The 20,953-nt window shown below is 33.9% G+C and overlaps 1 protein-coding gene across 1 annotated transcript in view; it reads right to left on the bottom strand.

Moving 5' to 3' along the window:
* The window catches only part of Dh44 (corticotropin-releasing diuretic hormone 44), a 311,030-nt gene that overhangs the window by 255,152 nt on the left and 34,925 nt on the right, over positions 1–20,953 (bottom strand). The gene's annotated exons all lie outside the window — the stretch shown is intronic.

The following is a 20,953-nucleotide window of genomic DNA, read 5'->3' on the forward strand; positions in this document are numbered from 1 at the left end:
GTACAGCATTCCCCAACTTGTAATTCAAGAAAAAATCAAAGGTAAGCGTAGCAGAGGACGGCGCCGCATTTCGTGGCTTAAGAACCTCAGTGATTGGTACGATTGCAGATCAACTGAACTTTCCCAGGTAGCAGATGACAAATCTAAGATCGCCTTGATGGTGGCCAACCTCCGCTAGGGGGTGGCACAATAAGAAGAAGAAGAGCTTGTATGAAAATTAATTCACCGGGGATCATTTTTCTTTGCTACACTTTCACATGTTTAGACTCCATCTCTATAGAATAATGATCTCTGATATATGTATTTTGAAGTCATGAGACGGTATGTTATGCATGTAAATGAAAACATATCGCATTGAAATGGGTTAGTAGGTATATGTAAGTTTATGTATTTTAGTAGTCAAACCTCACCCTATACACAAACATTGTTCTATATTAGTATATTATGTTACTTTATGTGTTTTTTTTAAATTTATTATACGTCCTGCTAACCATTGGCGAAGGGTAGAGGTAGTTTGTAGGTGTAGTTGGTGGGGGCATTAACTTCAATGCACAGTCATTCATTCAAGCTTCTCGTAATTGTTTATTCATACGTATCAGGTGAACGTTCAGTTTTGACTAAAAAACTTGAAGTTTATTACGATATAAAGAATATCTCGATGAAATTTCTTGGAATACTATACTCGTGATTAGTGACTGATGTTTAACGTTTATATTTTTTGAGAATTTATAAGAAATGTATGGTTATAGGTAATCTATTTTATTTTTAGATGAGACGGTAAGCATATAGATCAGGCTTGGCGAACATTTATACGTGCGCATGCCATGCTCATGGGGATTTTTGTTAAAGTTTAAAGTTACAATTGAGTTCTTGAGATTATATTTTTCATTGTGTTTCTAGCCGAATGCACATCTTTTATTCTTGGAATAATTTTATCCTAGTTTGTAAACTTTTCAAAGAGATCGTGGGAGCATGTTAACCACGCTTCTTTCATATTATATTCCTCATCACTGAACGATTTACGTTTGAGGCAAAATAACAAGCAACTGTTATCTTTAAATGGCTGCACGTAAGTTTGCTTAGGTTTGTTGATTCAATATTTTTATTTTTAATTGCATGAACAATCAATTCTTTTGTTTGTCCTTGACTTTATACCCCGTTTACACGTGCGTGGATGTACTGTGTTAAGAAAATGTATGGGGAAACATGTATTATCCTGCAGTTGGCAAAATTGCGTGCGTAAATCAAACAAGATTGGAAGATTCCGAATTTCCAATGCGACAGTACTGCGCAGTAGAGCGATCGTAGCGAACCTGCCGGCAAAAAAACGAACTACTCATTTTGAGCTCCGATTTTCAGTACAACCTGTCAGATAGTAGTATAAAATGACAACATCGCGCCTCGCTTACTCTTGAAGAATGAGATTGGAGACAGTCAGCACTTTTACGTGCAAACAGTTTTTGTCATGACAGTTTAAAATAAGCACGATTGCCGATAGTAATTCCATGCATGTGTACAGGCGCTATTATCAAGGAGTGATTTATGATTTGTCTCATAATACCGTTCTACTGACGAGGCTCTGTCCCAATATACATACTGCTTTATTGTCTTCCTACTCCTCAATCCACCAACTAAGAGTCTCTGCTGATTGATTCCAATATTTTTTTCTATTATTTCCATTAGCCATGTTTGACAGAATTTATCAAATCAAATAAAATGCATGCACTTGTCTTCACTGACACTTGCTAAGGCAAACATCAGCTGGATCTAATAATTATTGAAACTAATATCAAACATAACCTCCACTGACAACAACCGCTGTATTTTAAATAAATCCTATGTGGTTTGAGTCATATTCTGAGATAATCGAAAAAACTGTTTTAAAAAATAATCGTAAATGATATACATAAGTAAGTATGTGTTTTAACATTTTTTTGTAGATCCCAATCATAAATTAAAATTGGATAATCATATTTTTTTTTTTAAATATATTGATTGTTAAATAAATGGTAAAATCGTTGCTTTTTTCATGTTTTTATCACATACGATTAATTCTATATGAACGATGTTGAATACGTTGAATAATGAAGCGCTTAGTTTCAAATCCCTCTAAAAAGGTTTTTGAAAATTTTTGAGTTAGATATTATGTATTTATATGGATATTTTTGTCACATATGATAGCCAAAGATTGAACTTTAAAAAACGCCAAAAACTGTCAAAACATAATATGATCAAAAATTAGGGTAAATTTCAAGACCCGCTAAAATGATTGGGTGTGATTTTCAAATACCTCTAAAATGGATAAGCCAAAATACTCTTTAGAATGTACGAATTAAAAAATAAATACATAAAGTTCACAGAATTAATAGATAGGTATGAGTTTTTCTCATTTCTCACAGAACTACCTAAAATCATTTAAGAGGCTTTTGAAACAGGCGCTGCATATATAAACATGCCGTGTTCACATACGATTATTTTAATACTGATCTATTGCGCCGGACTCTCACATAGGATTAATTTATTACGGTTAATTTAATATCGATTTTATTTGATGATGTAATTTTTTATTTGATCTTTCCACAAGTGATATAATACATATTATGGTAGAGAAAAAAATGAACATCACGTGGTATCAATAACTCACTATCGTCAAAATCACCACATAGGACATATTTATATTATTAATTTATTTATATGATTAATTTTAATATCAGTGTTGCCAGATTAAAAAAGGATAGGTGTACGGAAAGATGAAATATAAATGAAAAGTCCGGAAATACTATGCATAAAAAAATAATTTCTAAATCGTTCACGTACCAACTAAATTTTCTTATGTGCCACCTCTGGAACGCGTGCCATAGGTTCGCCAACCCTAATATTATATGTACATACTTATGTTGTTGGAATTATTAAAAGAAAATGATTTCCCTCTGTAAACGTAGCACTGATTGCCCTGACGTCCATGTAAATATCGTGTATCAACATGATTTGTTTGTGTGGACCAAAAATTGAAAAGCATTCAGTATATTAATATGGCAGTGACGTAGAAAACACGGGGCATAGTGGTATAAAATACAACAGGCTTACATTTTTATTGAAAATTTGAGAGAGGAATATTTAGTTTGATAGAATGTGCAGTATAAAAGTTTAAGCAATGTAATGTAATACAAGCAGCTCAAACTATAGTTTCCTTTCAATCGGCGGATTGAGTATTTCCATGATACGTGCACAGAACCCAATAGTTTATTTTTTCTTCTTGTCAGTCATATGTTTTTTTTTTGTTTTTGTTTCGAAATAACTCGCAATAAAATACATTATAATATATTACATTATATTATCGTCTAACAAGGGCGCAAAACGTACCGGATATAGTTTGTTATCGGTTGTCTATCTGTTAGTTTAATTGTTGTAACTCAAAAACTACTGGACCGATATTAATGAAACTTGCTGAGCATATAGAATGCACTACTGGTTCCAAAAAAGTTCCAAAGTAGACGTATAAAACTAGATTTAAAAAATCATCACGAGTAGGTAAGTGGTCAAATAGCAGCGGTGGAGTGGTGAGGTGGGCATCTATATCCAACCGTTCTCGTTGCGTGGAGTTACTCGAAGCCAACAATAAAATTTAATCAAGAGTAGGTGAAGTGGTCAGATAGGATCGGTGACGTGGTGAGGTGCGCGTGACTATATCCAACCGTTGCTATTATAATAAGATAAATTACATTCAATACGATTCAGAAACTATTTTTTTTTTAAGAATTTTAACCGTATTTATATAAATATGAATCCGTGGGTCGCAGACTAAACTCGCGACTATTTAAACCATGTATGCTGTCGTGTGTATGTGTATTGAATCCAGTCCAATAATCAGATGATTTAAGGCTACACTTCAGCTGAGGCATGGTCTAAAAAGATCGTGACTACGCGACGCGCAGATTGAGCAAACGACGCGTGCCGAACAAAACATAATTTGTCCTAAAAATTCAACATGCGTCCATTTAATGTTATGTTTATTGTTATATTAGTAATAATAATAATATATTCATTGACATGTTTTCTTTTTCGAGTAAATGCGTAACGTTTTTTAGTCGTCTTTACGCGATTTAAGAATATATTCCTCCGACGCTATCACAAAACAAATTGACGTGCTCACAGTTAGACCATCGCTCTCCGATTGGCAACGAGTGCAAATTTTCGCCGTTTCACTGATGTATGCACTTAACAAAATGGTTAACTACTATTCCTCATAAAAACATCGATTAATACAATGTCCACTCTGTCCTCAACTTTAGACGAGGATTGCAATTTACTTTTTTTATTTCCGTAGGTACGAGTATTTCATACGAACGAAATCGTGTGCGATAGCTAATATTATGCAAAATATCCTTTATGATCCTTTTTTCATATACGAGAGAGGTGGAAAGATTCAACCTTGTCATAACTCTGTCAGAGACAGTATTTTACACTCTTAAGAATAATGTAATTTTGTTTTTGATACGCTACTGATCGAAAATGCGTTGGAAAAATACATTTAGGTATATGTGAAGTATTAATTTTTTTCGTATATATAAACAAAATCCGAATAACATTTTTAAAATTCTGGAAGTGTGCGCTTTAATGGCCCAATACCCGATCAGTGTAACGAGGAGAATATATAGTGAGGGTGTTCGGATTGTAACTGTAAATATTTTTTTTACATCACTATAATTTCAGCCACTCTAGATCCAATACCAGATTTTTTTTTCGACCACGTCCGATCCTAATAGGACCATATGGGCCCCCACAGAGTGAAGGTTTGTATTATGGCGATACATCAGTGAAACGGCAAATAATTTTCAACTATAGGTGCGACGAAATTTTGGACTCGCTGCCATTCGTAGAGAGAACGTCGAGCTGGGAACACGTCAACTGGTTTCGTGATGGCAACGGGGGTATTAATTCTTAAATCGTATAAAGATGACTAAAAACGATACCCATTTACTTGAAAAATAAAACATGTCATTGAATATATTATTATTGTTACTAATAGAACAATAAACAGAACATTAAATAGACGCATGTTGGATTTATATGACAAATTATATTTCGGTCGGTATGCGTCATTTGCACCCGCGACCCGCAATCCGCGCATCGCCTAGCCACGATCTTTTTAGACCATGCCTCAACTGAGGTATAGCCTTAACAGATTTTATTTTTACGAGAAATAGATGTCAGCCACTTGCTCAACCTATTAGGTCCATACTCTGACTCATACACAAACTTGCCAGACCCAGGATTCAAACCTGGGACCCTCGACACTATAGACCGGCGCTTAAGCCACGCGGCTATCGTGGGTGTTTACCAGATGAAGGTATTATTCATTACTTTTAATTTTTTAGGTTCTTAGTCTTTCATTGTTATGTACTTGGTGGACCAAGTGGGTTTGCCCATTAAATCTTTCAGTGTCTCACGTACGTCTTCATGTACCATTGGATCAATGACAGAATTAAATTCCGCAAGCCGCTAGAGTGCTGTGGGAAGGCTTCATATTAAAACAATGTATATTATATTATTATGTAACTATATTAATAAATTACAGCTTGTCGAAACATGGATTATAGATGACTCAAATGACCCATCCCATCGCTCGAAACAGATGTTTCTTACACAATATTATTGTTAAATTTTATGTCACATGCTATTATTTAAACATTTTTAAATTCTCATTCTATTACTAATACTCAAATTTTATAAATTCTGAAAAAAAGTTATATTTTATTAGGTAATAATATGTTGTAGCCAAAAAAGCAGTTTGCGGTGCAATTTTTTTTAAGTAAGTCTAAGTATTTAGACATTAAAAAAAATATTGCGTGTCAGATAATATATAAGTTTTAAACTTTGGTGTGGCAAATTTATTAAATGTATCTAGATCTGTGGATGGACTTGTAGCCCGAAACGGCTATCAAAATAAAATGAAATAAACATAACCTTTGCTTAAAAACTATTATAATAGAGTTAGTTCTAACCACGTAACGGCAATTTTATTCAATTACTACGTTTCATATATTTATTTTTTTTAAATTACTTTTACGTAAAATAAAACCATTCGGGAAGTTCTGGTGCTGCGCTGGATAATGTGATTTTTTCCAATGATAGTCTGCCCATCTCCACATCGAGCTCGGTATTGGTGCATTGAATTAGAAAATAATTCTAGTATAAAAAAACGATTGAAAAACTGACGCTCGTTCAATATTGGTATTTGAAGATTGCAACACACACTACTGCACGTCTATAATGCGTGGTTCATTTTTGTAAGACACTCACACATTCAAAACCCTGCATCAAAATGTAGTGTATTGGGATATAAATATATTTATTAATCTGTTCTGTGTCATTATCAATGATGTTATATAAGAGACGTGGGCAAATGCGGCTCTTCATTGGATAAAGTGCGGCTCCCAATATCTCTTGATTTATATATAGGTATTTTCATTCCCCATATAGAGATTTAGCTTTTGTTACATATATTATAGTTTTATTAAATACATTTTGAACTAATTATTTTGTGTTTTCTTTCTTATTTTTTTATTTTAATATATAGGTATGTATTTTTATACTTTATATAGCAATTAAGATTTGTTTATAAATGTAATTAAATTTGAATTTGTGTATTTAATACTATGTGAGAGCGTGACTATGGTGTGGCTCTTTATATAATATATGAAAATCCAGAATGTCGCTCTCGTTGACCTCATGTATCCCCACCCCTGTTAAATAACATCATTGGTTATGACGTATATAAAAAGAGGAAGGTAGAAGACATAATATTATTAAAATAAAATTTATAAATTTCGTACGTTTATTTTGAGTAAAAATTGCGTAAAAGGGTAAATGGTCCAATTTCGACACCCATTGATTTTCAGGTGTTTCGTGAAAATTTCATTGTAATCACTTATTAATTACAACATAGCAAATTGATGCCTACAAAAATAACAAAAGACCTAATTTGAACGTACCTATATAATTAAAGATACATAATGTTTTGAAACAGAGATAATGAACTGAGTAATATGTAGAGGATTATAAATGAGTGTCCAAACTTATGAATAGGTATATCTATTTATTTTAGTGATTATTAATTTTGTAAATATAACGTAAACCTACTATAATCTAGTGTAAACTAATACTTAGGTACACACTCGATGTCTTATATTATCTTCTTCCACGGGGTGGGATTTGGCCTCCTCCACAACCGCTCTCCACTCACTCCGGTCTCTCGCCACACTTCTCCAGTTAAAGGGTCTTCTTATATGAAGCCAGTTTACTTCTACGACGTCAGCCCATCTCCTTCTTGGACGGCCTCTGGGTCTCTTCCGTTGGGGTAGCCACTTCATCATGATCCTTGGCGCTCTAACTTCAGGCATTCTCTCCACATGTCCTGCCCATCGTAGTCTTTGGGACTTACAGTACCTTATGATTGTTTGCTGTTCAATCAGCTCTTCCAATTCGTGGTTCATTTTTATTCTGTAGTTCCCATTTTCCAACGTGGGTCCAAAGATTTTGCGGAGTATTTTGCGCTCGAAGACAGCTAATTTGTTTTCCTCGTTTTGAGTTAAGCACCAAGTCTCAGAGCCGTAAGTGACCACTGGCCTTATAATTGTTTTATATATTAGAAGTTTACTTCTTCGGCCTAGAATTTTCGACCCCACCAGTCGCTTGCAGGCATGGCAGCATTTATTCCCGGAGATAAGGCGGATTTTTATCTCCTCTGCTGTCTTATTTTGGGTATTTAGGCTGGATCCTAGATACGTGAACTTGTCCACCCCTTCATATGCATGCTGTCCTAAATGTCTATATTCTGCAGCGGTACCTGATCGCGTGTGCTGACCATATACTTAGTTTTTGACTGGTTTATATGCAGCCCAGCGTTTTCTCTTTTTATTTTCATAGTGTCTTATAATATAGTGTTTCAAATAAATTATCATTTAACGTGACATCGGCAATGGCGTATTGGACATTGATAGTGTAGGCGACTGGTTTTATTTTTCATTTTTTTAGCATTTTTAATCCTAAAATAAGTATAAAATATGAGTATAATATGGAGTGGCGGTTGGAACAGATTTTTGTGTTTACGAGAAATGGATGTTACACACTTGATCAACCTATTAGGTCCATACATTGAAAAATACATGTGAATTTGCCAGATGCGGGATTGGAACCCGGGTAAGTGTCGTGGCTAACAGTTTAAGTGACAGTAATTCAAAAACTTTCTAATATTCTCATCAGTATTTGTTTACTTGAAGTAAATGGATGCATTTAGCGAGGAAAAAGAAACAACACGCCCAAAAACAAAGTGATAAGTGGTAAGATCGTATCTCGACTATCTAATAACATTTATGGACTATTCGTCAATAACGAAATTCAACTGTAGGTATTACACGCATTTTCGTAATTTTAGAGAGTTAATTATAAAAACAGCAGACTTTAAAATTGCAAACAAAACTTGATTCTTTTTTCAAAGCAGAGTTACCGAAAGCAAGCGCGTTGACATTGAACAGTATCGTGTCTGGATATATCATCCAAAGACAAACAAACAGGATTTAGTTTGTGTTTTTATATAACCACCTGCATTACACCGTTATATCGAGGTTCTACTGTATTAATGCTGTACATATTAGTAATGAATCTGACGATGCAAATGTATGGGTTGTAAGAATACACTAATTCATATGATTTATTCAAGATTGATTTTTCGTCGATTACATTGATTTGTAAATATACTGTTTTCATTGATATAATTTATTTTCCAAGGGCAATAATAGACTTTTAAAGTTATAATTCTGCAATTTTGTATTTAAAATTACTATAAAGTGTGTGAAAACATATGTCACGAAATCAATATCATTTTAGCTACTTAAAAAAGCGTTGTATGATTAATAAATCTGACACGCGATTGGACGGCATCGAAAGAAATAAAAGCGGTAATCGTCTGATTTGTTTGTATTTGATTTGATTGTTGTACATCATAATAATACTTAACAACTAATAGCATATTAGTTGTTAAGTATTATTATGATGTATTTATTATAAATAAAAAATCAGACGATTATCGCTTTTATTTCTGTCGATATTTCGATACAAACTTTTAAAGCTTTGTTCTAATAAATTGTATAAATGAAAAGATATTTTTATACTTAATATTTACAATATAAACATGTCTAACTTTTGAAATAATCATAATTGTAATGTTATATTAAAGATGTTTGTTTTATATACTTGTAAGCTTGCTTTTTTAGAATTATTAATAACCATGTCCTTGGTTTTTCGTACAAGGTGGTTGCTAGTAATTTTGAACAATCACAAACACCCAGTCTTTGAAAAAAACACATAAATATTGTCTCTTCACCTGAAATCGAACCCAGAAATTTCGGATGGAAGGCCAGCGCCTTACGCACTGTACCACGAGAGTGGCCTGTAAGCTTGCTTGTGGTGTACCCTTTTAACAATCATTTATTTTTAATAAGCCCATAATACATCCAATAAATACGTTGTCATTACATCGGAGCTTAAAGCTTGACATCAATATATTTCCGTGGACGATATTAGATTTTATCAATAGTCGATTTGAACGTCCCCTGAAAATTCGGAAAAACCTGTTATCTGGAATCCATGCCGAAACGGTTGTGAAAATACGAATTTCGAGATAAGAAATTTCAACATGTTTGTTACGATATCGTCTCCCTGGCGTGTTATTGACACACAATACGTCATCGTATAGACATACATACAACTGCTGATATCAAAAATACAATAAACGGTTAATTTGAAGTACAAAGATAAAATATGTCAACTATATTTTGAGAACAAATCAATATGTACATACTAAAAGATTTGTGGGTATTATTTGAAAATTGCTACTAGTTGGAAAGTCAGTTAACTGAAATAAACCTGAGTGGCCCAACATTTAAGTTAATAGCTTCACATTTTTTATGACTGGGGATGTCTCAAGATTGGTCACCCAAAACCACACTCCATTCACTCAAATATGTGCTTGTAAATATTACTTTATTTTCTTTTATTGTGTTAACTGTCAATTCATGGTGGAAATGCATTGTTATTAATTTAATTTAATAAAAGTGGAAAAAGTACTGTAAATTGCGTTTTATTAAATTAAACTAGTAATATAATATAAATTATTTTTTATAACAAATTTATAGATCTAAATTCCACTGGAAATATTAACATTTTTTTCATGTCCAATCATAATAATAACATAATATGGGCCTCCACAGAGTAGAGGTTTGTATTAACAGATTTAGACGAGAAATGGATGTTAGCCACTTGCTCAACCTATTAGGTCCATACTCTGACTCAAACATAAATTGAAGAACAGTATGTGTATTTGTCAGACCAAAGATTTAAACCTGGCATCCTGGTTATCTCTCTGAGGTAGACGAAACCGGTCCAGATTTATTTATTAAAAGTGGAAAAACTTTTGCGTTTTATTAAATTAAATTAATAATATATTACTTTAAGAGTACCCGTGTGAGAGAGGAGCACGTAAAGGCAAAACAGGTAAATAATAAATAATAATAAACAGCAAATAAGTAACAAAAACTAATAAAAAACAATCTAAGTGTAGATATCTTCACGCTGGCAGTATGGCGGCCAGGTTGAACGGTCTAATGTACCCAACCTTTCCGTACACATTTCAGAAATATGCCAGTGGATGTGGTTGGTATCCTTTATATCTACGCCACATTGACATGTTGAACGGATAATAAGAACAAGTTCATAGAGCCTGCCAGCGAAGCCACTATGTCCAATCAAACATTGACTTGTGTAATGAATCGTTAGAAATCAAAGCGGTTATCTCCACTCGCCATTTGATGTTCGGAAAATTGAAGGAAGGATCCAAAAATGATGCATAAGTGCGAGTGAGAAAGTATTCGGCACCCTTATAATCTCTGCGACACGCGCTAGAGTAAGATAAAAGGTTTACAGATGTGAGAAATGATTTGCTGTGGTATCGCCGCCAAATCTCAGTTTGTTGCATAGCTAAGCGTCGATAACCTGCGAGCGCGTGTTGCTAAAATTGATATTTGTTGTGTTAAACATAAAGTCAGTGGTAAATATTTTTAAGTTAATTAAGTAGAAAAGATGGTTCTGTGTGTTATATTAAAATGTGGTAACCATACTGATAAGCAAGAAGGTGGTATTACGTTTCATAGGTAAGTTGATACATGTTCGTGATAATTTATTTGTATTTTATTATATATTTTAATATCAGTGACCTAGTGTTTCTTTAAAATAACTTAAATTATGGATATATTTACCCAATGGTTGCATTTTGACCGTTTAAAAATACTATATGACGTAAAAAAAATAGAAAAATATATTTTAATTCTGAGCGTCTAGTGCGAGCACTAGCGAAATAGTCTATGGTCTCAAGCATTTGTGTATGAATGCGTTCGCTCGCCCACAAACCAAACGCACGACACGCAGCTTCATTTAGCAATGCAATGGGTGACGTCTAGATGTATCTATAGTCTAAGGAAAGATCCAATTTTTTCTGCCAAGTATTTAACGCTGCATCCAGCGTCATTAAACGGATAGTGCGCTTCCTCATAAAAGGCGGGGAGGTGGTGTAAGATGAAATTTACCGTTGACACTTTTCTTATATATTTATAATGGTACTGTAAACTATTGGACAAGTTAACAGTTGTTGCTAATTTACTGCAAATACCTATTTTTCTTTTAAGTTAGGTTTGGCTATTAAAATAATGAATATAGTTAGACGACTTTTTTTTTTTTTTTAGAATTATTTATAACCATATCCTTGCTTTTTCGTACAAGGTGGTTGTTAGTAATTTTGAACAATCACAAACACCCAGGCTTTGAGAAAAACACATAAATGTTTTTGTCATGACCGGGAATCGAACCCAGGAACTCTCGGGTGGAAGGCGAGCGCCTTACCCACTGCACCACGAGAGCCGCCAGACGACTTTTATTATAAACGTAGACGTCAAACTGACAGCATTGACAAAGCGTATAGAGCGAGATCGTATTCTAAGGCCATCCGCTCACGCAGAAACTAAAATCCGACAAACTGGTTGCTGATTGAACTCATAAACTGGTTCGCACACGGGGCTACTGAAACCCAATAATCTCATAACCTCAAACTGTCCAACCCATTGTCTTTCTTACTTAATTCTAAGCCTTTTCCGTAATATCTTTACGGGAATATTCTGGCAGCCTATAATTATACAGGCAGAAGTAATTTCTCAACATCTGTCACATATTTTAAATAAAAATCGGTTCGCCCATCTTCAACTTTTTACGTCTTGACTTGTTATTGCTTGTTTAGTTCAGTTCAGTGCTACCAATTTTGGTAAGAAAATTTGCCTTTTCATCGAATCTACTGATATTGGTACCACTGTTTTATGGGTGACTGGAAACTGGGAGACTAGCATGTACCGTCTCTTCGGTTTCGGTCGAGGAAGTTTTGAAACAGAGATTTCAGTCTTGCCGTCAGTGAGCCGCCATTGAAATACATTAGCTAGATACTGGAGTTTCAGTCTCATCTTTTTTGGTATTCACGTGAGCGGATGGCGTAAAGCTATTCTATCACCCTTATTATCATGTTGTATTTGGCTAAAATATTAATTATTGTTCCATTCTACTTATGATTCGACGAAGTTATTTAAAATTACATTTATAGATCAGGTCAGACGGTCGGCGAGAGTCGCCGAATCTGCTCGTGTAAATCATGCTTTACATAAGAATATACAGTAAGTCCTAAAAAGACTTAGCCTCTTGCGGTTGGCCTCTACAAACACTCGTCTATTGACGCGGTGACTTAAAGAAAGATATGATGAAAAAATTGTTCAAAAATGGAAAGAGGATTAAATTTATATGACAGTTTTGAAGTGTAGACATTGTACAGTGAAATAACAAACCTCAAGTGACAGTGGGCCGGCTATATCAATTGGATTAACGTAGGGATGAGTAGAGACAAATGGATGATGAAAAGTCTGAGACCGAAAATATTTTGACGTTTTTACTGAAGATGATAGAATACAGTGACGTCCCGTGTTTATAGGCAGATTAAGCGTCGCTTGGGGGCGGCAGTTACTCGAAGGGCGGCAAATTGAGAAGAATCATTAGGTATATATAGAAATAGGTACCTACCTAACATAATAATTACGGAAATATCTCTCCATTGAAAAATACGGGTCTAGGACGATTTGGCGCCGGGACAACTGGACGCCACGCAGTTTGAAATTAAATAGACGTTAGGTACTTATAGGTACTTTTAAAAAAAATATTTAATAATATTAGTTATATTTAAATTATTATATATATATTTTTTTTTTTTAGAATTATTAATAACCATGTCCTTGCTTTTTCGTACAAGGTGGTTGTTAGTAATTTTGAACAATCACAAACACCCAGGCTTTGAGAAAAACACATAAATGTTTTTGTCATGATCGGGAATCGAACCCAGGAACTCTCGGTAAATTATTATATTATGATTTAATAGTTGGTGAGAATTTGAAATATGCACACGTAAATAATGATTTAATCGTGCATATGTTTTAGTTCCAACGAAAAAAAGTTTTTTTATTTTATATAAAGCCTTAGGCATGGTAATTCTCAATCCGCAATAAAAAAAACATTTTGTTAAGAGTAAAATTAATTAAAACTACTGAGTAATATATAGAAACTGGCTAAAATTCCTCGTCTACGTTCTGTATACGTGTCTACGATAGAGCGGCATCCAATTGTCCCGGCGTCCATTTGTCCCATTCCCAAAAATACAGCTCACTGGTTGGAAACAAAATGTATTAATTGACATGGAATGTTTAACCGGAGTGTATTTTTTGTCGGGTCTGCGATGTCTAGTTTACTTCCATTGTCTTTGGACGTCACATCCTTGATGACGAGCGATGACACGTGCAAGTTTGAGAATTATATTTGAATTATTGGTAGGTACATACTCGTACTTACCTAATTAATTTATCCTAGAAACTCGAGAGTTTTGAAAGTTGTCAGGTGTATATTGAATTGTATCTGAAAACCATGGACTCGCAATATTGTCTTTTGAAGTAGAGATGGCATTTAAATTAGACCTATATATTTTGTTAGTATTGTATCCATACAACACATTTCTTAGATATTGGAGTCATGGAAGTATGATAAAAAATATTGTATAAAAAATGGGGTGGCATTTTAGCGCTGCTTAGGGGCAGCATTTTGTCTAGGGACGTCACTGATAGAATATTACAGTAATTTTAAATATGGAGCGCATACGGCCATTATTATTATTATTATTATTATTATGATTATATAATCTATCTATAAATATAGTAAGACAATATAAAATATCATTAAACAAAGTCACATAACTAGTCATATAAAAAGACACAGTGGAACAGGTAAAGTATCAATTCGCGATCATCTGGTTCGGCTTGGTATATGGTTGAAACTAGAGGTGATATGGAAATACTGTCACCAGTTTGTGTACTCAAGTTTCCGATGAAACTACCCATACTCAGTATGTGGGGCCCAATAAACTTATTCCAAAAAACTTTTGATGATATCATCGCGAGTCGCTGCTCTGTGCATTCGCCAGTTGGTAGACTTTCAACACTATTGACATTAAATGCATGCGAACGAGATAGCACATGAATATAGGTATATATTAATTTATTAGTCTATTGCGTTCGAATGTATGAATAATAGGTCATAAATTTTGTGTCGCAGCACAGTGGTAAGATGACGCACACGCTTAGGCTTGTTATATGACCGCTCAAAACATGTTTAAAATTTAAAAAAAAATCACTGTTATTCATTTTTGTTAACAAGAATATTGTAACCTAACAGAAAAACAACTCATAAATTTAAAATGTGTTTAAAATTGTATAATATATGGGACTTTTCGTCAAGCGGAGCTCAGCAAATTTTTAGCGATTCTATTGAAGCCGATACACAATCTGACTTCCCTGAGCCGATACGTATTTCAAATACTAATATGGAGTTGGTTTTAGTTTCAGTTGAGTATGAAACTTTTGTCGCATACGCACGCCAAACGCTCTATATAGTATTCCAAATACTAGTAAGTATTTTGGAACAAGTTTCTATACTAAGTATTTTTTTATACTGGTAGTAAGTATAGGTACTTAGTCTTCAAAATCGACCAGTTTTCCCATCTCTAGTTGAAACAATTTCAGGGAAAGTATAAAGTTACAGGATTCCACGATGTACTCCTTGGTCTGAATGTCGCCACCAGGGAATCCAATCCGGGATCCCGGGATTAGTAAATATAATCCAGAAATTTTCGAGACTGATTTTTTTTTATCAATCACAATCAATTATTATGTGTACAAAATCGTTATGTAAATAACACATTGTTCTAACCGATGACAGTCTATCTCGAATATAAATAAGTAAACAGTATAAATACCTAAGTATATATTGTACAAACCAAATAATCGTTACACCTACGATGGCCGCGCGACTTAAGCGTCGGTCTATAACATAGTGAGTTCCAGGATCGAATCATGGGTCTGGTAAGTATATATATTGTTTTTTTTAATTTGTGTATGAGTCAGAGTATGGACCTTATAGGTTGAGCAAGTGGCTGACACCCATTTATCGTAAAAACAAAACCTGTTACATACAAACCTCTACTCTGTGGAGGCTCATGTGACATTATTAGGATCGGATATCGTAACAAAAGATAAAAAGAATAACAAAATATTCGATACAAAAAATATATAATACATTAGCGTATTGTATATTGTAAATATAGACCCCTAGTTTTGTTTTTATTTGCGTGAAAATCTATCAAAGAGATGATAACATTACATCCATGTGTAGACAAAATCCTATCATTTTCATGCGTAGATGCGCTACGAATTTCGCGTAGAGATATATTAATATTCTTTCGTACCGTGTGATACATTGTACTTTTGCTAGACCAGTGGCGAAGGGTGGAAGTAGGGTCTTAGGATCCGACATATTAAATAGTGCACACTATCAGTCAAACGTATCTTATCTGCGTATAGGTTAGGCCGTGTAAGGACAGTGACGTCACAAGGCAAACCAAAATGAACGTGCCCTGGGGCCCTATGTTAGAACTTGCGAATTTTAGTCGCCCGGTCGACATGACGTCATACGACATCATTGTGACGTACTACCGGAGTGATAATAGCATTCGAGAAAATAACGCTAGTCAAATGGTGGCGTTATTCATTGTCACCATACACAAATAGGTGCTTCAGCATAATAATATCTATGGTGAGCAGTGTGTGTTGGACGGATGCCTCGAGCGTGTATTGGCTGACGTCACAATTACGTCATGTCGTCGGGTGACTTTATATCACCAGTTAGAACATAGGGCTGCTGCGCTGCATGTCGGGTGAAAATAGTTGCATGTGACTCCAGCTGTTTTTTTTTTCAAACTAAAATGACGCATTCCACCAATGTGTGTAGCTCCATTTGGCAATGTGTGTTTTGTGAATAACGATGACGTCACATCGAGGTATTTGACACGTTGCAGACGAGTCGAGTTTAGATGTGCAAGCCGACGAAGTTTTCTGGTTTCATCGAATGGTAAGTACTTATAATAAAATATAAAATGTGTTATTATTAAGATAGTAATTCACCACATTTATTCTAATATAACACTGTATTACAAAATCTATATAAAAAAGTGATAAAAATGCTATTACGCATTCAAAGAGTTAACTATATCGAGGTATGAATTGTTAAATACGATGTTAATAATTAACAACACTAGATATAGCGAAAAAATTTCAATTTGAGTTACGGCAATTGAGAAAATTATACTCAAAAAGTGACAGCATTAGTGACACGCTCAAAGCTCAAAGGCTGTCAAATATTATAACAATTATGTTATAATACTTGACAATAAATAACTATATACCGATATTCAGTTTGACAACATCTTTTTTTAGGTTAACCAAAACGTTAATATAAAAATATCAAAGGCATTGTTCACGCGTAGCAAGTGTTATATGTTAACTTGCAATTTAGATAACTGTATTATTTGCATATAGAGTTAATCCAGAAGCTATTGGAGTTATCTCGGATAAACGATAAAAATAACGAAAAGATGTTATAGAATTAAAATAGAGATATAGTTATACTGTCCGTTTAGAAACTGTAAAGAAAATAATTGTTGCTCTTCAGACATATCGCACCCCTAGTTTTAAAGTATGACAAGTCAAAAAAACAGCATTCTGAGATAATTGGATTCAAAGATTCAAACCCTCTCAACTAAATCTAAAAATGTATGTACGAAACCGATTTTCTTGCTCAATGTGTATCAGGGCTTGTATTTTTGTATGAAATAATTATTATATTGAAAAATCATATAGAAAACATATTTTTAGTAGTATTTTTGAAATGTCATAGTCTAAAATTGGACTATTTTGATAAATTTTGAAATAACCCATCATGCACACAATACAAACTAATATGAAACAACATAAAATCTCTTCAATATATTATGCATATCAAGTAGAATAATAAACTAAATGGTTATTTGAAATTTTTATTTCATAATAAAATAACTGGGACAGATAAATCATCACATACTTACCGATTTTTTAAAATATATAATTGTAGGTATAAGATTATGATTACCTATTCAAGATTCTTGACATTATGTAATGAAAATTATTATATAATTTAGAATTAATCAGAGTAATTTCCATCACTCTCTTCGTAAACCAAGTCATTTCTTGCCACTTGAGTACTATTAGCGACTTTCAAAATATTGTAAAAAACGTGGTACGTCATCGGTATCAATTTTTTTGCATAGGGTTAAAAGGTCTTGCTTTTTATGCATGGTTATTCCTGAGTAAGTTTAAGTTTTCAGTATAATTATCATATTCACAGGAACCGGACGACCCGTCATGCGATGCATTATATTAATTTCTTTATATGAAGAATCATTAAAATTGGTTTTAATGAAAAAACTATACCGTGATTCTATTTTCAAATGCATGACTTTGATTGCTTGCCATGTTACCTTCGTACCTACGGTAGTTATAACTTAATTTTGTCCCAGCTCATCGGACAGCAATTTCATGTCAAATATATCATCAGTTGCTATTGCATTGACTCTATAAGGTTCACCATTCTTTTCAGCCATGGTTATAATGGGCATCCATTGAGCTGGTATGAAGACTGGAGCACTTTTAATTTTCTTTTTTTTTTGAGTGCATCGCTAACCAGTATCCACTGATTTTGGGTGTGACCCGTGATCAAATATTTTTGCGTTACAGACTTTATATTTTCTGTTTCCAATAATAAATACAACGCAACTAAATATTTATTCTTATTTTGTCCAGCGCAGTTATCGGACCAAAAATGCCCATTCTAATTTAGAATTCCCTTTTCAAGTAATGGTTTATAAATACAACTACCAATTTCATTAGTACCTCTTTTAGCAGTCACTTCGTTCCAGATACAATAAAACCCTTTTTCGCAGCAATATCAAAGATAGTGAAATAAGTTGCAAGTTTTTTGGTGCAATAGAAGTTTGAGACTTCACCACAGGGTTATGAAAGAACTGCTTGCAAATCGAAGCATGAAACTATCATATTATCTGGATCAGGGATAGCTCCATTTTTCACGTCATTTTTTCTCCTTTCGTGCTTTTTCTTTATTTGGGATATGATTATTGAACGAAGTTAATTGTTTTGTTTTTGTGTATTATTTAAATTTGTATATGCTGTCCTGACCATTGATCTTTTTTTGACTGAAAGCGCCCAATATTAAATTCTGTGTTAAAGATCGTAGGATACTGAGATAACTTCACGAAAGGTCGATCTTTTGTTGGCACTTTCCTATAGTGTTGCTAAATTTAAAAATCCATCAATAAATTGTCTGGTAGTTAGTCTGGTGTAAGCGTCGGACTATAGCGTCGTGGGTCATAGGTTCAAATCCTGGGTCTAGCAAGTACACATATTGTTTTTCAATTTGTGTATGAGTCACAGTATGGACCTAATAGGTGGAGCAAGTGGCTGACATCCATATCTCGTAAAAAACAAAAATCTGTTACTACAAACCTCCACACCGTGGAGGCCCATATGATCTTATTAGATCGGACATGGTTGAAAATTTGAGCTCTCGGGAAGTGGGATTCTACTCTAGGAATGCAATTGATGTGATCTCTAACATATTGTTTTAATTCGGTATCAATTTTCTTATGATTTTCATGTGTTCTTCTGAGATCCTTTTCTATGATTCCATCACTGTTTGTTTTATTTATTACTATATTTATCAACAAACTACTGTCAAATTGTCAATGTTTTCAGAATAACCAGTCACCAGTGTGACCACAACACAAGTTTTATTTACTTTGTCCATTCCTGACCTATGATAATTCAAGATGTCATAGTCTTAAGCTCGCTGAATTTTTGAATCCTAATTTAAGACCATAACAACTCAAAATAGCATAGTCTTTAAATATCACACAATACTATTTATGAAAATTATAGACTATTCTTTCTGTCCTGTATTTCCGTAGAATTTATTTAGACTTGTGATAGTCTTTGACCAGATAAATAATGATATTTTCAACCTTTCTGCATTATTAACTCAAAATGTAAATTTTTTGACTTGTAATAGTTTAAAACTAGGGGTGCGATATTCCCAACGTTCATCGTCTTATGGTATGACTTTGACAGTGTATTAGAGATAATATTATATTTTGTGTCCGGAAACTTATACGTATGCAGTTCGCCGTATCATACTTTACCGTGAAATGTTGTATCGGAAATATCGTCGGTGTTTTGTAAAAAGGGCGAATCAACCATTTTGGCGAAATCGAGATTATAATGAAAATACAATATGTACCCTACTAGCTTTGTTGTGTAAAAACGGCGAATTTTTCTCTCCACAGGAAAGTACTTAAAAACAATAATCGACTAAAATTAAATTAATTAAAATTACGAAATAAAAAGCAAATGTGACATATTAGGCCTTTTAAAATATTATATAATAATACCTATTATAATGACAATATTCTTTCTAAGCTTTATTATAAACTTGTTAAATATTTATAATCATCTACAGGTAAAAAACAAATAAATGTCTAAAGTTAAAAACCCTCCTCATGTAAAGTAGCATTTTGGTTAATTCGGCCTTTTTACAAAACACCGACGATATATGGCCGTATATTAAAGACCGTCCAACCTCTTTGGGTTGTATAGTACTGACATAAAGTTCATGTTGGAATAAAACACGGTTCTTGTTGGTTTACACCAGGGAACTCAGAAATAATGAGAACTGAAATACACAACGGTTAAGGCGATAGCAGGTAACCGACTCGAGTAAGGAAGAATCCGGGTTAAACTTACACTCGTGTCAAGAATACGCTTTACGTCGAATACTGAAAATTGCTCTCGGTTTATGCATTTACGCTCATTTAATGTTGGTGTATTACACACACTATTGCACGTGCATAATACGTGCTTCATTTTCTTAGGATACTCACACATTCAAAAGCCTGTTTCACCCATTGATATACTACTAGATGAGCAGTTCCCATACAAGTGTCATTTTAAAAATGTACCACAAAAGATATTACGAATATTGTCTTATAATATTTCCTTGTAGGTATAATGCGTTAAGACTGTTAACATGGATTCCCGAATTTCACCCGTATTGCCCTGGCTGTAAAACTAAATTTGCGTTCTTGGAATAGTGAACCTAAGGGTGGCTGCAACGCAAAACAGACAGAGCAAGTCGTCATGCGCTGACTATTAGTTAGAGTAAGATGCAAGCTAGTCGGGCTTACTCAGTAAGTTTTAACAAAGGCCGAGTCGCTGAAAATCGGGCGTCATTTTAAGAAGCATATGATTCATCCAGTAGTATATCAATGGTTTCACCATGCGGCGTATTGAATATAGCCTATCGGTATTCTATTTATTATCTG

The sequence above is a fragment of the Rhyacophila brunnea genome, unplaced genomic scaffold (assembly GCF_057557595.1).
Source record: "Rhyacophila brunnea isolate RB1 unplaced genomic scaffold, BYU_Rbru_1.0 scaffold_24, whole genome shotgun sequence".
Lineage (NCBI taxonomy): Eukaryota > Metazoa > Arthropoda > Insecta > Trichoptera > Rhyacophilidae > Rhyacophila > Rhyacophila brunnea.